The 13,583-nt window shown below is 55.0% G+C and overlaps 1 long non-coding RNA gene across 5 annotated transcripts in view; it reads left to right on the forward strand.

The window, feature by feature from the left end:
* LOC147826004 (uncharacterized) overlaps positions 1-13,583 on the forward strand; it is a 63,677-nt gene that overhangs the window by 37,600 nt on the left and 12,494 nt on the right. For all 5 annotated transcript variants that reach the window (XR_015439936.1, XR_015439938.1, XR_015439937.1 and 2 more), the window contains 3 exons: positions 232-4,414; positions 8,180-8,328; positions 8,595-12,781. This is a non-coding gene — a long non-coding RNA (uncharacterized LOC147826004). The remainder of the gene's footprint in view (positions 1-231; positions 4,415-8,179; positions 8,329-8,594; positions 12,782-13,583) is intronic.

Consider the following 13,583-nt stretch of genomic DNA (forward strand, 5'->3'; position numbering starts at 1 on the left):
AGGGAGGAGAACAACACAGTGAATGCTGGAAGGTTTTTAATCCTTCCTGAAGTCAGATGTCAGAATTGAACAAACAAACCAGCTTTTTGTGACTTAAGGCTTTCAAATTTATTTCTTACTTTTAGCCTGAAATATGGTTAAATGATATGGGTCCCAAATTCAGCCATAACAGATGAATGAATGAATTACGGGTGACATTATTTTAAAAAATCACTTTAAAATTTATTCCAGTTGAAAAGGATGCATATGCTGCTGTTGGGATGGGAGAGCCCAATGCCTGTTGTGCCTATGAGGAAGAAAAGGAGCCAAGCTAAAGTGGGCTGACGAAGGCTGAAGAACCTCTGCTAGGGCACTTGCTATGGCCGAAGAGAAAGGCTGAGGCAACGGATGGACACGGGTAGGAATGGCCAAAGCCTTTTGCCATGGAGACGACCAGGCCCTGAGCAGACAGCAAGCAATATTGTCAGTGTCTTGAGATCAGCAAAGCAGCAGAGGTCTTGGGGCAGAAGGACTGCAGCTTGCAGACTAAGACAGCCCTACACACCAGTGAGGTCACAATGGACCGCCCTTGCTAGCTGGGGAAGAACTCCCACGAGGACAGGACATGACTGGGCGCTGTGTGGTGGCTGAGCAGCAGGGGAGTCAGGCCCTCCCAGAGACCGACCGAGCCTTCCTAGAGCTCGTGGAAGGATCAGGACCCCACGGGTCTTGCCAGGTCAGGAGCTCTAGTGTGGCTCAGGTGGGCCCACACCCTCAGGCTGAGGTGGGCACAGGTCCGGCCGGGAAGCTGCCGGGGCCTTGTGGAGAGCGTCGGACACAGGCAGAGCCACTCCTGCACCCACACACCGTACTGTTTTTGACCACACACCTGGGGCAGGGGCCTAGACCCGTCCAGGACTCACCGGGGGCTGCCCCACCGCGTCTCCAGAACCTCCCCAAGAGCCAAGGTTGGACCTGCCCCCGAGAGGTGTCACTCACGTGCCGTGCAGGTGTCGAGGGCAGGACCTCGAGGGGAGTGACTTGGTCACCGAGACACGCTACCGGACACACACAAGTTAACCGAGGAGGAGAGGTTTCAGTCCCTAGTCAGCAGCTCGAAGGCGGCGCGGCATGGCAGAGGGGCCTGGCAGAGAGAAAGCAGGGTCCCGGGAGCAGAGGCAGCGAGATGAAGGCTTCCAGGCCCTGAACCAGGCGATTTCTCTCAGCCCAGATCCCACCTCCTGACAACCCAGGTGTACCACGCCCATGAGGCAATCACCTCCCAGAGGCGGCTTGTGAGTGCGTGAGGCTCTGTGGACAGGTAGCTCTAAACTGTCCCCAAGGGAGAGGGATGGGAGGGCGACCTTGGGGGCAGGAGGAGGGGCGCGCATCCCTGCAGGTCAGCTTCCCAAACTGGAGCTCTCTCCTCCTGGGACCAGAGCAGGCGGGGCCTGCAGTGACACCGAGCGGCCACCGGAGGGCAGCAGAGCCCTGCGCTGAGATCACGCTCTGAGGTTGCCAGGGGCCCCAGCTCTGCCAGTATTGTATGAGGATGCATAGCATAAGGAGAATATGTTCGTATATTCGTGCTTATTTCTAGCACCTGATTCTGTCTTCCTCTCTGTCTTGCTTCCTCTAAGTAGGCTGGAAGCTTTTCGTTATTTCTTCAGAAGTAATTCACCTCACTGTTTCTTTTTCAGAGAGAGAGAGAGAGAGAGAGAGAGAGAGAGAGAAAGGTCTTGCTCAGTGTCCGAGATCTGAGATTGCCGGGGAGCACCACCACACCTGACTTTTCCTTTTCTCTCGCAGTTAGGAGTGATGTACCTGGTTTCTTGTTTTTCCCTAGTGACCTTAGAAATCACACCCTGAACGTTTGCTTGTGAAATTTAGGTCTTTAAATTTCTTGATTAACTTTTGTTTGGAAGAGGTTTAGCTTCCAGGAAAACTGAGAGAATGCTGGCCTGGCACAGCTCCCAGCGAGGGCGGGGACCTAGGCTCCCCAGAGGGCAGAGCATCTCCAACAAGCACTCCTTACTCCTCTGCATAGGAGGACCCTGCCCTTTCCCAGTTATCTGATGGTTTGTTCCTGGGGCCACAGTGACGCCCCGCTGGGATCCTTGCCCTGAGGGCTCCGCTGGGCGCCTGAGCTGAGCTCCGCAGTGGCACAGGGGGGTCGGAAGTGAGCTGTTCGCCGCCCTGGCGCTCTGCCTTCCTGTGGCCTGGGGCCTTCCGCGTCCTGCGACAGGCGCTTCCTTCCTTGTCCCCAGGGCCTCTCAGGGACCCCGGTGGCTGCGCTGAGCTGACAGGGAGAGTGAATTCTGGGCCGCGCTGGTCCCGGCTTCCTCCCTTCCTGTTCGCCCGCGCTCTGAGCCGCTCTCCTGGCTTCCACACGGTCCTCTGCGTGGCCGTGTCCCCGCTGTCCTGGTCCGGGAGGAGGCCTGTAGGGGGGCCGCCTCTGCTGGGCTTCTGCGCCCCGGAAGCTGCTCGCTCCCCTGGGTGCCGAAGGGCAGAGCACGCAGCGAGCCCGCGCGGTGACCGTGGTCCCTGAGGTGCTGGGTCCCAGGCTGCGCGGGTGGTTCCAGCCCGGCCTGGCCGGGCCCCAGGAAGCACCGGGTCCCGCCTGTGGAGGAGCCCCTTTCCGCCTCGGGGCCACGCGTGTGTGGACACCGGCGAGCCCGGAGCCGGGGCTAGTTTAGTGCATGGTGATAGGTATGGGTCTAGTTCGAATCTTTGGCAGGTTGAAATCCAGTTGTTCCAGCACCATTTATTAAATAGGCTATCTTTCAGGGAGGAGGATTTTAGTGAAACTCAAAGAAGCTTAGATCACATGACAGCACCCACCGCACCACATGACCTATGAGTCGAGGTCAGGGTCCCCACGACAAGGAGGCACTGGGGATCATGGAACATCTTAGAAGAGAGCCTACAGTCCCAAGAGCTGACGGAGGGAAAGAGGCAGATTGTAGATGTCCAGAGGAAATTGCCAGCGCCCTCTTACCACTTAGCTTGGCCACCCGAATCCAGTGCTCCACCACCCTGGCCCCGTCTCCAGCCCTCGTGCTGGGACCCCCAAAGCAGGAGGTGATCGTGCAGTTGGCCACGGGATTAAAATGTGTGATAGTGGCCCGAACGGTGGGCGCCAGAGGTTCTTCGCCCTTTTTGCGTCTCCGGGTCCAGATGGAGCCCAGGCAGTCCCAGGGCACCACATTCTTGAACAGCTCCTGTGGAGGAAGACAGCATCACACGGGCAGAAGCCACCCCAGAGAGTCGATGGCTTCAGCCATCCACAGGCAGGTGGCCGTGGCCTGAGCTGGAGATCAGGAAGCTGCAGATATGGACAGAGACTTCTGCAAATAGCTGGTTTTTCTTCAGTGCGCACTAGTGATGTCCAACTTATGGCCTAGGACCTAGCACGGATGCAAAAATCAGTGGCATTATCCCCGTGCCCATCCTCCCAAGCCTCCAGCGTGAGCAGACATGTCAGTCCCGCTCATTCTGAGGTATTGTCTTCTTTCCAACCTCACCTGCCCTCTGCTCCTTTGCCCAGGTCAGTGGCACATTTCCTGGGACAGCTATGACTGGGGGCTCTGTGTGGGTGTCTGCTGTAGAACCCATGAATCTCAAATGCCTACAAAGTGATGAGGCTGGCCAGGTCTCCTAGAATGATGGCAAGGTGACACATGGTCCTGCATGCGCCTCAGTGCACACCCTCCTCTGCTAGTTGGTCTGAGTCCCCGCCCTTTTTCCCAATTGTCCAATCTCAGTTGACATCACAGTCACTGTGTGAAGTGGGCATGTGCGTGCCCTGTCTCTACTGTCGACCTCCACCCAAAGACAGGAGTGGCTTGGGGCTGAGAGACAAGTATAGGCGATGCAGTTGGTAGAAGAAGGCACTTTGATCTGGTAAACTGGGAATGTCAGGGCTGAGGAGATCAGTGCGAGAAGGATGGGTGTCCCCCGCCCCACCCCACCCCATCCCACAGAGCTCAGCAGCTGACCGCACCCATCAAGGTCAGCTGCTCTGCCAGCAGCTTGGGAGAGAAGGCTAAGAGCACCTTGTGCAAGGACCTGTCCTCGTCAGCGGCAGCAGAGAGGCAGGAGTGCTGTGGAGCTGGCTTCTGCTTCTCTCCTGTCTCCAGAGGAGGCTCTTTCTCCGGTGCTGGGTGCTGGCTCCGGCTGCAGAGCCAGCCCATGGTGTTCTGGACATGGAGCCGGAGCTAGGAGGAGGAAAGCTCAGCAGGGTTAGTCACTTGCCAGTTCCCTGTGGAGCATAGAAAAGACAACCTGGCCATTTGGGGGATTCAAATGCCCAGCCAAAAGCCATGAAAGCCTTCCAGACTGCTGTGGCCCTCACCATCTGTTTCGGCCTCGTGGGGTTCTAGATATGCCACCTGAGCAAGGGGAAGGCACAAGGGAGGCTCCATGTCTGCTCCAGGTGAGTTCACTTGCAAGCCGGCCCTTTTGATCTTGATTTGGGGAATGTCCGGTGGATGGTGCCATTCGGACCAGGTTTCCAAAATGGGAGAGGCGGCGCTGGGGAGAGACGAGTGAGCAGCAGATTCAGAGGCCCGGGCTTGTCTTCTATCCTGCCTCTCTGAGATAGTGTCATGTCTTGTGTGGTCCTCTGTGCCTCCGTGTAGAGGAAAGCCGACCCCACCCCAAGCCCTCTGTGACTGCCCTAGCCTTGGCTGACTTTTGTCCCCCCTCCCCCCCCCGCCGAGGCTAATGCTAACATGGGTCTCCACTTCACACTGATGATCCTTTCTGAGCGAGGCAGGCACAAAACTCCGTGCACCTGAGCACTTGGGGCTGGGCTCCAAGCAAAGTAGTACAAAAGAATGCGTACCATAGCAGTCTGCCATGTTTGTTGTACTTCCAGCCATGAAGTGGGGGCTGAAGTGTGGTGGGGCGGCGGGACAGAGCTCTGACACCTCACAGCCTGCCCCTGTCCAAACAGGCCCCTTACATACATTGAGCATGAGGGGAAGCACTGCCCATGAGAGGTCACGGCTGGCGCGGACGTCCAGGACGGGCACTGCACTGCCTCTCTCACATGTGGGTTCCTCCTGAACATTAGCTGGAAACACCTGTGGCCAGAGCTGAGCCAAGGTCGGAAAAGGCTCGGATGGCGGTCCTTTCTGTGGCTAGACCGTCGGAGAGCGGGAAAATGACAACAGCTCGTCCTCCCCTCTTCTCTGTCTCCCTCCAAGGGGTCAGGATGGGAGACAGATTCCGAAGGGCACCCAGTTTCGCTGGGTTCTAATACCAAGCAAGTGAGGTCGCATCCTCACAATTTCGCTACATTTAGGGTGAGGAAGTGGCTTAGGACCAAGGGGCAAGGTGCAGTTTGGGTTGCGGCTTTTGTTGGAATTTGGTTGAGGTTTAGGAATACATTTAGGGTTGTATTATGGCTGAGGGTGGGAGATTCAGTGTTAGAAAGTAGGCCTGCTGTTTACACTGTTGTTTATTTTTGTTGTGCAGTTCACAATCACTTGGGGAGTGGCTACGTGTACATAACAGAGCTTGAAGGGCCAGGGATTCAGCTCAGTGGCACCATGCCCGCCTCACCACCACAAGGTCCTGAGTTCAATCCCCGGTACCAAAGGAGAGAAAAACCTAAAATACCAAAACAACAACAACTCATAGTACAGCTTATATATATTACGAGTTTTAGATTTATATACAATTAAGATGGCCACCCAGTTCTTCCATTTCCTGCCATTAATGTCATCCATTAGTCTAGTACATCCTGTACAAGTAGGGAGCAAATACTGATGTATAATTACTAACTAAGATCCACCTTCACCACTTGCTCTCCACAACAATCTGCAGTCCCGTCCGGGCTGCCACATTGCATTTCATCGTTGCATCCCTCAGACGCCTCTTGACTGATGTTTTCACAATTTTTCCTTTTTTCGTTTTGTATGAGCTGACAGTTTGGAGGATGACTGAGCTGATATCTTATAGAATGTCCCTCAATTTAAGTTTTCCCGATGTCTCCTTCCTGATTAGATGAGGGTTACATGTTTGGGTGCGTGGCTTTCCGCAGGTGTTCCATGTTCCTGACTGCACCCTCATCCTGCGTTCTCCAGTGCACCTTCGGCTTAACTCTCACAGCTGCATGCACTGCCCTCTCAGGGACACCCAGCCTGGCCTGCCAGGCCTTCTTTTGAAATTTGGGTGGAAGCCTTCCTGACTCAACTCTTGCGTTCTGCATACCCGTGAAAACAGCACCCTGCAGATGACACAAAGTTCTACCACTGGCTCCAAGCAGTCCTTAGGCCTTTGTGCATCGTGGCTGCAGAAGCATCCATGGGCCTGGATGGCTGAGCACCGTGAACTGAATGAATCCCAGGGAACCCGGCCGAGGTGGCCCTTCTCAAGCAGGGTGCCCTGGGGCTCTCCTCTCAAAACAAAGTCTTTCCCTTTTGCAACTGTGAGCCTTGGAAAGGTTGGGCCTTGTGGGTTCCTTATATGTCTTCAGGGCATCTTTTCCATTGTCCTATTGTAAAGTACTTGGATTCTTTTTAATGCTAATCTTTGATCCACCAGGCTGTCCATTGCTCCATCTTTACAGGTCTTTCTTGGGGGGGGGGGGGGGGGGGACTGAAAAGTTTTTAAATGGGCTTTTGCTCCTCATTTTCAGCACAAACCTGGCTCAAAGTAGCAAGCAGCATCCATGCTACGGCCTGATAGTTAGGCTACCTTGATATTTTCTCCATCAGATGAATGATTCTTCCACCCTTAGTATCGGTCTCACACACATCTCAGGACATGAACACAATACAGTCATATTTTCTGCTGGAGCACAACACACATGGCCTGGATCCAACGGCCACTGGCATCCTTCTTCTCAACTGAAACCTCCTAAGTCTGGCCTTTCTCATCTGCAATCTATCTGCACTCCGGTCTTCTGTGCTCGGACCAGAATCTTCCATCAAGCTCAGATTAGAGCATTCTAGGGCTGCTTCTCCAGGAGCTGGCATCTCCCAACCTTTCCAAAGTGCTGCGGACCACTTCCACAGGCCTCTGAACCACCTGGTGAGGTACAGTCGCTGCAGTGACCAGACTTCTTGTACCAACATCTGTATCACCCACTTGCTCGTCCCTGAACACAATACTCAGCACTACACATTAAGGGAAGAGAGGTTTGTTTCAGCTCACACTTCAGTTCATAGTTAGCTAGTTCCAGGATGGCAGGGTGGCATGTCAGAGGTGCACATTGATAGAAATGCTGCTTGCCTGGTGGAGGCCAGGAGGCACATGGTAAAGTGTGGGCCAGGGAGCAAGGTACACCCTCCCAGGTCACACCCGCGCTGACCCACCTCTTCCAACCAGGCCCACATCCTGACACCAAGCCTGGCGTAGCACCCCCATCACCCAGTCACCCTCTGGAAGCCCTCACCTCTGGGTGCAAGCGGCTTGAGGGTGACATCCAGATAGAATCCGTAACCTGTAGTTTCCATAAAAGGATGCAATTTCTGATAAGTGACCTAGAAGTGTTATAAGAAATCTATGAAATATTTAGAGCATAAACCCTTACAATTTATTGAAGACAATTTTCTTTTCAGTAATGCACATTATGAGGGACAGAATGGGAGTTAGTACTGATGATGAGTCTTTATTTTAATGTTTTGCTCCAATACCCTGTTTTGTTTGCAGTAGTAGTTTGGTCCTTGAAGTAGTCATAACTGTGGGATGAGGGCACAGATGGGTTTCTGAACTGTGTCCCTTTCCTCCTTTCTCTTTTGGTCACTTGTACCTGCATCAGCAGTAGATATGAATTTCACAGAAGCGTTGAATAGTGATAATCAAGAACAGTGTGGCTATCAGGGCTATTTCAGCTTAGGTGATCTCAGACTGAATCAGGTGTGGATGTCAAGGATGTGTGTGCGTGACATGTGTTTCACACCTAAATGTTTGAATTAGAAATGCAACAAAGAACGGAAGCTGGGACTGTATTGGGTGAGGATTTAGGCAACGTAATGTCTGAGGAAGAGGATGGGATGTGTACGTTTATGCCCAGGGATAGTTGGAACCCTGTAACAGACACTTGTTGTCACGCACAGTTGTAGGAACATCGCAGCTTGTTTGGGGAGAACACCTCCACCTTCAACCCAAGACCTCCATTGTGTACCTTTGGGAGGGGATTTTGTTTGGATTAAACCCAATGAGGATAGTCATTTCCATGGTTCTACAGGTTGGTTATGAATACATCCTTTACACAAACCCAATCAGAACAAACGTGAAGAATGTTATTTGAAATGATGCAAATGAGAGCCTTCTCATCTTGGGAAATCATCTGAGAGCTGCTACGGCCCGAGGGAAGCCTGGAATAGATAAGAGGAGGTATGCCTCAGAACCCAGAAGTGGAGCCAGGTCTGAGGGAGGAGAACAACACAGTGAATGCTGGAAGGTTTTTAATCCTTCCTGAAGTCAGATGTCAGAATTGAACAAACAAACCAGCTTTTTGTGACTTAAGGCTTTCAAATTTATTTCTTACTTTTAGCCTGAAATATGGTTAAATGATATGGGTCCCAAATTCAGCCATAACAGATGAATGAATGAATTACGGGTGACATTATTTTAAAAAATCACTTTAAAATTTATTCCAGTTGAAAAGGATGCATATGCTGCTGTTGGGATGGGAGAGCCCAATGCCTGTTGTGCCTATGAGGAAGAAAAGGAGCCAAGCTAAAGTGGGCTGACGAAGGCTGAAGAACCTCTGCTAGGGCACTTGCTATGGCCGAAGAGAAAGGCTGAGGCAACGGATGGACACGGGTAGGAATGGCCAAAGCCTTTTGCCATGGAGACGACCAGGCCCTGAGCAGACAGCAAGCAATATTGTCAGTGTCTTGAGATCAGCAAAGCAGCAGAGGTCTTGGGGCAGAAGGACTGCAGCTTGCAGACTAAGACAGCCCTACACACCAGTGAGGTCACAATGGACCGCCCTTGCTAGCTGGGGAAGAACTCCCACGAGGACAGGACATGACTGGGCGCTGTGTGGTGGCTGAGCAGCAGGGGAGTCAGGCCCTCCCAGAGACCGACCGAGCCTTCCTAGAGCTCGTGGAAGGATCAGGACCCCACGGGTCTTGCCAGGTCAGGAGCTCTAGTGTGGCTCAGGTGGGCCCACACCCTCAGGCTGAGGTGGGCACAGGTCCGGCCGGGAAGCTGCCGGGGCCTTGTGGAGAGCGTCGGACACAGGCAGAGCCACTCCTGCACCCACACACCGTACTGTTTTTGACCACACACCTGGGGCAGGGGCCTAGACCCGTCCAGGACTCACCGGGGGCTGCCCCACCGCGTCTCCAGAACCTCCCCAAGAGCCAAGGTTGGACCTGCCCCCGAGAGGTGTCACTCACGTGCCGTGCAGGTGTCGAGGGCAGGACCTCGAGGGGAGTGACTTGGTCACCGAGACACGCTACCGGACACACACAAGTTAACCGAGGAGGAGAGGTTTCAGTCCCTAGTCAGCAGCTCGAAGGCGGCGCGGCATGGCAGAGGGGCCTGGCAGAGAGAAAGCAGGGTCCCGGGAGCAGAGGCAGCGAGATGAAGGCTTCCAGGCCCTGAACCAGGCGATTTCTCTCAGCCCAGATCCCACCTCCTGACAACCCAGGTGTACCACGCCCATGAGGCAATCACCTCCCAGAGGCGGCTTGTGAGTGCGTGAGGCTCTGTGGACAGGTAGCTCTAAACTGTCCCCAAGGGAGAGGGATGGGAGGGCGACCTTGGGGGCAGGAGGAGGGGCGCGCATCCCTGCAGGTCAGCTTCCCAAACTGGAGCTCTCTCCTCCTGGGACCAGAGCAGGCGGGGCCTGCAGTGACACCGAGCGGCCACCGGAGGGCAGCAGAGCCCTGCGCTGAGATCACGCTCTGAGGTTGCCAGGGGCCCCAGCTCTGCCAGTATTGTATGAGGATGCATAGCATAAGGAGAATATGTTCGTATATTCGTGCTTATTTCTAGCACCTGATTCTGTCTTCCTCTCTGTCTTGCTTCCTCTAAGTAGGCTGGAAGCTTTTCGTTATTTCTTCAGAAGTAATTCACCTCACTGTTTCTTTTTCAGAGAGAGAGAGAGAGAGAGAGAGAGAGAGAGAGAGAGAAAGGTCTTGCTCAGTGTCCGAGATCTGAGATTGCCGGGGAGCACCACCACACCTGACTTTTCCTTTTCTCTCGCAGTTAGGAGTGATGTACCTGGTTTCTTGTTTTTCCCTAGTGACCTTAGAAATCACACCCTGAACTTTTGCTTGTGAAATTTAGGTCTTTAAATTTCTTGATTAACTTTTGTTTGGAAGAGGTTTAGCTTCCAGGAAAACTGAGAGAATGCTGGCCTGGCACAGCTCCCAGCGAGGGCGGGGACCTAGGCTCCCCAGAGGGCAGAGCATCTCCAACAAGCACTCCTTACTCCTCTGCATAGGAGGACCCTGCCCTTTCCCAGTTATCTGATGGTTTGTTCCTGGGGCCACAGTGACGCCCCGCTGGGATCCTTGCCCTGAGGGCTCCGCTGGGCGCCTGAGCTGAGCTCCGCAGTGGCACAGGGGGGTCGGAAGTGAGCTGTTCGCCGCCCTGGCGCTCTGCCTTCCTGTGGCCTGGGGCCTTCCGCGTCCTGCGACAGGCGCTTCCTTCCTTGTCCCCAGGGCCTCTCAGGGACCCCGGTGGCTGCGCTGAGCTGACAGGGAGAGTGAATTCTGGGCCGCGCTGGTCCCGGCTTCCTCCCTTCCTGTTCGCCCGCGCTCTGAGCCGCTCTCCTGGCTTCCACACGGTCCTCTGCGTGGCCGTGTCCCCGCTGTCCTGGTCCGGGAGGAGGCCTGTAGGGGGGCCGCCTCTGCTGGGCTTCTGCGCCCCGGAAGCTGCTCGCTCCCCTGGGTGCCGAAGGGCAGAGCACGCAGCGAGCCCGCGCGGTGACCGTGGTCCCTGAGGTGCTGGGTCCCAGGCTGCGCGGGTGGTTCCAGCCCGGCCTGGCCGGGCCCCAGGAAGCACCGGGTCCCGCCTGTGGAGGAGCCCCTTTCCGCCTCGGGGCCACGCGTGTGTGGACACCGGCGAGCCCGGAGCCGGGGCTAGTTTAGTGCATGGTGATAGGTATGGGTCTAGTTCGAATCTTTGGCAGGTTGAAATCCAGTTGTTCCAGCACCATTTATTAAATAGGCTATCTTTCAGGGAGGAGGATTTTAGTGAAACTCAAAGAAGCTTAGATCACATGACAGCACCCACCGCACCACATGACCTATGAGTCGAGGTCAGGGTCCCCACGACAAGGAGGCACTGGGGATCATGGAACATCTTAGAAGAGAGCCTACAGTCCCAAGAGCTGACGGAGGGAAAGAGGCAGATTGTAGATGTCCAGAGGAAATTGCCAGCGCCCTCTTACCACTTAGCTTGGCCACCCGAATCCAGTGCTCCACCACCCTGGCCCCGTCTCCAGCCCTCGTGCTGGGACCCCCAAAGCAGGAGGTGATCGTGCAGTTGGCCACGGGATTAAAATGTGTGATAGTGGCCCGAACGGTGGGCGCCAGAGGTTCTTCGCCCTTTTTGCGTCTCCGGGTCCAGATGGAGCCCAGGCAGTCCCAGGGCACCACATTCTTGAACAGCTCCTGTGGAGGAAGACAGCATCACACGGGCAGAAGCCACCCCAGAGAGTCGATGGCTTCAGCCATCCACAGGCAGGTGGCCGTGGCCTGAGCTGGAGATCAGGAAGCTGCAGATATGGACAGAGACTTCTGCAAATAGCTGGTTTTTCTTCAGTGCGCACTAGTGATGTCCAACTTATGGCCTAGGACCTAGCACGGATGCAAAAATCAGTGGCATTATCCCCGTGCCCATCCTCCCAAGCCTCCAGCGTGAGCAGACATGTCAGTCCCGCTCATTCTGAGGTATTGTCTTCTTTCCAACCTCACCTGCCCTCTGCTCCTTTGCCCAGGTCAGTGGCACATTTCCTGGGACAGCTATGACTGGGGGCTCTGTGTGGGTGTCTGCTGTAGAACCCATGAATCTCAAATGCCTACAAAGTGATGAGGCTGGCCAGGTCTCCTAGAATGATGGCAAGGTGACACATGGTCCTGCATGCGCCTCAGTGCACACCCTCCTCTGCTAGTTGGTCTGAGTCCCCGCCCTTTTTCCCAATTGTCCAATCTCAGTTGACATCACAGTCACTGTGTGAAGTGGGCATGTGCGTGCCCTGTCTCTACTGTCGACCTCCACCCAAAGACAGGAGTGGCTTGGGGCTGAGAGACAAGTATAGGCGATGCAGTTGGTAGAAGAAGGCACTTTGATCTGGTAAACTGGGAATGTCAGGGCTGAGGAGATCAGTGCGAGAAGGATGGGTGTCCCCCGCCCCACCCCACCCCATCCCACAGAGCTCAGCAGCTGACCGCACCCATCAAGGTCAGCTGCTCTGCCAGCAGCTTGGGAGAGAAGGCTAAGAGCACCTTGTGCAAGGACCTGTCCTCGTCAGCGGCAGCAGAGAGGCAGGAGTGCTGTGGAGCTGGCTTCTGCTTCTCTCCTGTCTCCAGAGGAGGCTCTTTCTCCGGTGCTGGGTGCTGGCTCCGGCTGCAGAGCCAGCCCATGGTGTTCTGGACATGGAGCCGGAGCTAGGAGGAGGAAAGCTCAGCAGGGTTAGTCACTTGCCAGTTCCCTGTGGAGCATAGAAAAGACAACCTGGCCATTTGGGGGATTCAAATGCCCAGCCAAAAGCCATGAAAGCCTTCCAGACTGCTGTGGCCCTCACCATCTGTTTCGGCCTCGTGGGGTTCTAGATATGCCACCTGAGCAAGGGGAAGGCACAAGGGAGGCTCCATGTCTGCTCCAGGTGAGTTCACTTGCAAGCCGGCCCTTTTGATCTTGATTTGGGGAATGTCCGGTGGATGGTGCCATTCGGACCAGGTTTCCAAAATGGGAGAGGCGGCGCTGGGGAGAGACGAGTGAGCAGCAGATTCAGAGGCCCGGGCTTGTCTTCTATCCTGCCTCTCTGAGATAGTGTCATGTCTTGTGTGGTCCTCTGTGCCTCCGTGTAGAGGAAAGCCGACCCCACCCCAAGCCCTCTGTGACTGCCCTAGCCTTGGCTGACTTTTGTCCCCCCCCCCCCCCCGCCGAGGCTAATGCTAACATGGGTTTCCACTTCACACTGATGATCCTTTCTGAGCGAGGCAGGCACAAAACTCCGTGCACCTGAGCACTTGGGGCTGGGCTCCAAGCAAAGTAGTACAAAAGAATGCGTACCATAGCAGTCTGCCATGTTTGTTGTACTTCCAGCCATGAAGTGGGGGCTGAAGTGTGGTGGGGCGGCGGGACAGAGCTCTGACACCTCACAGCCTGCCCCTGTCCAAACAGGCCCCTTACATACATTGAGCATGAGGGGAAGCACTGCCCATGAGAGGTCACGGCTGGCGCGGACGTCCAGGACGGGCACTGCACTGCCTCTCTCACATGTGGGTTCCTCCTGAACATTAGCTGGAAACACCTGTGGCCAGAGCTGAGCCAAGGTCGGAAAAGGCTCGGATGGCGGTCCTTTCTGTGGCTAGACCGTCGGAGAGCGGGAAAATGACAACAGCTCGTCCTCCCCTCTTCTCTGTCTCCCTCCAAGGGGTCAGGATGGGAGACAGATTCCGAAG

Source organism: Heterocephalus glaber, unplaced genomic scaffold (assembly GCF_053883595.1).
Source record: "Heterocephalus glaber isolate CG9 unplaced genomic scaffold, H.glaber_assembly_v1.0 deba00001481, whole genome shotgun sequence".
Classification (NCBI taxonomy): Eukaryota; Metazoa; Chordata; class Mammalia; order Rodentia; family Bathyergidae; genus Heterocephalus; species Heterocephalus glaber.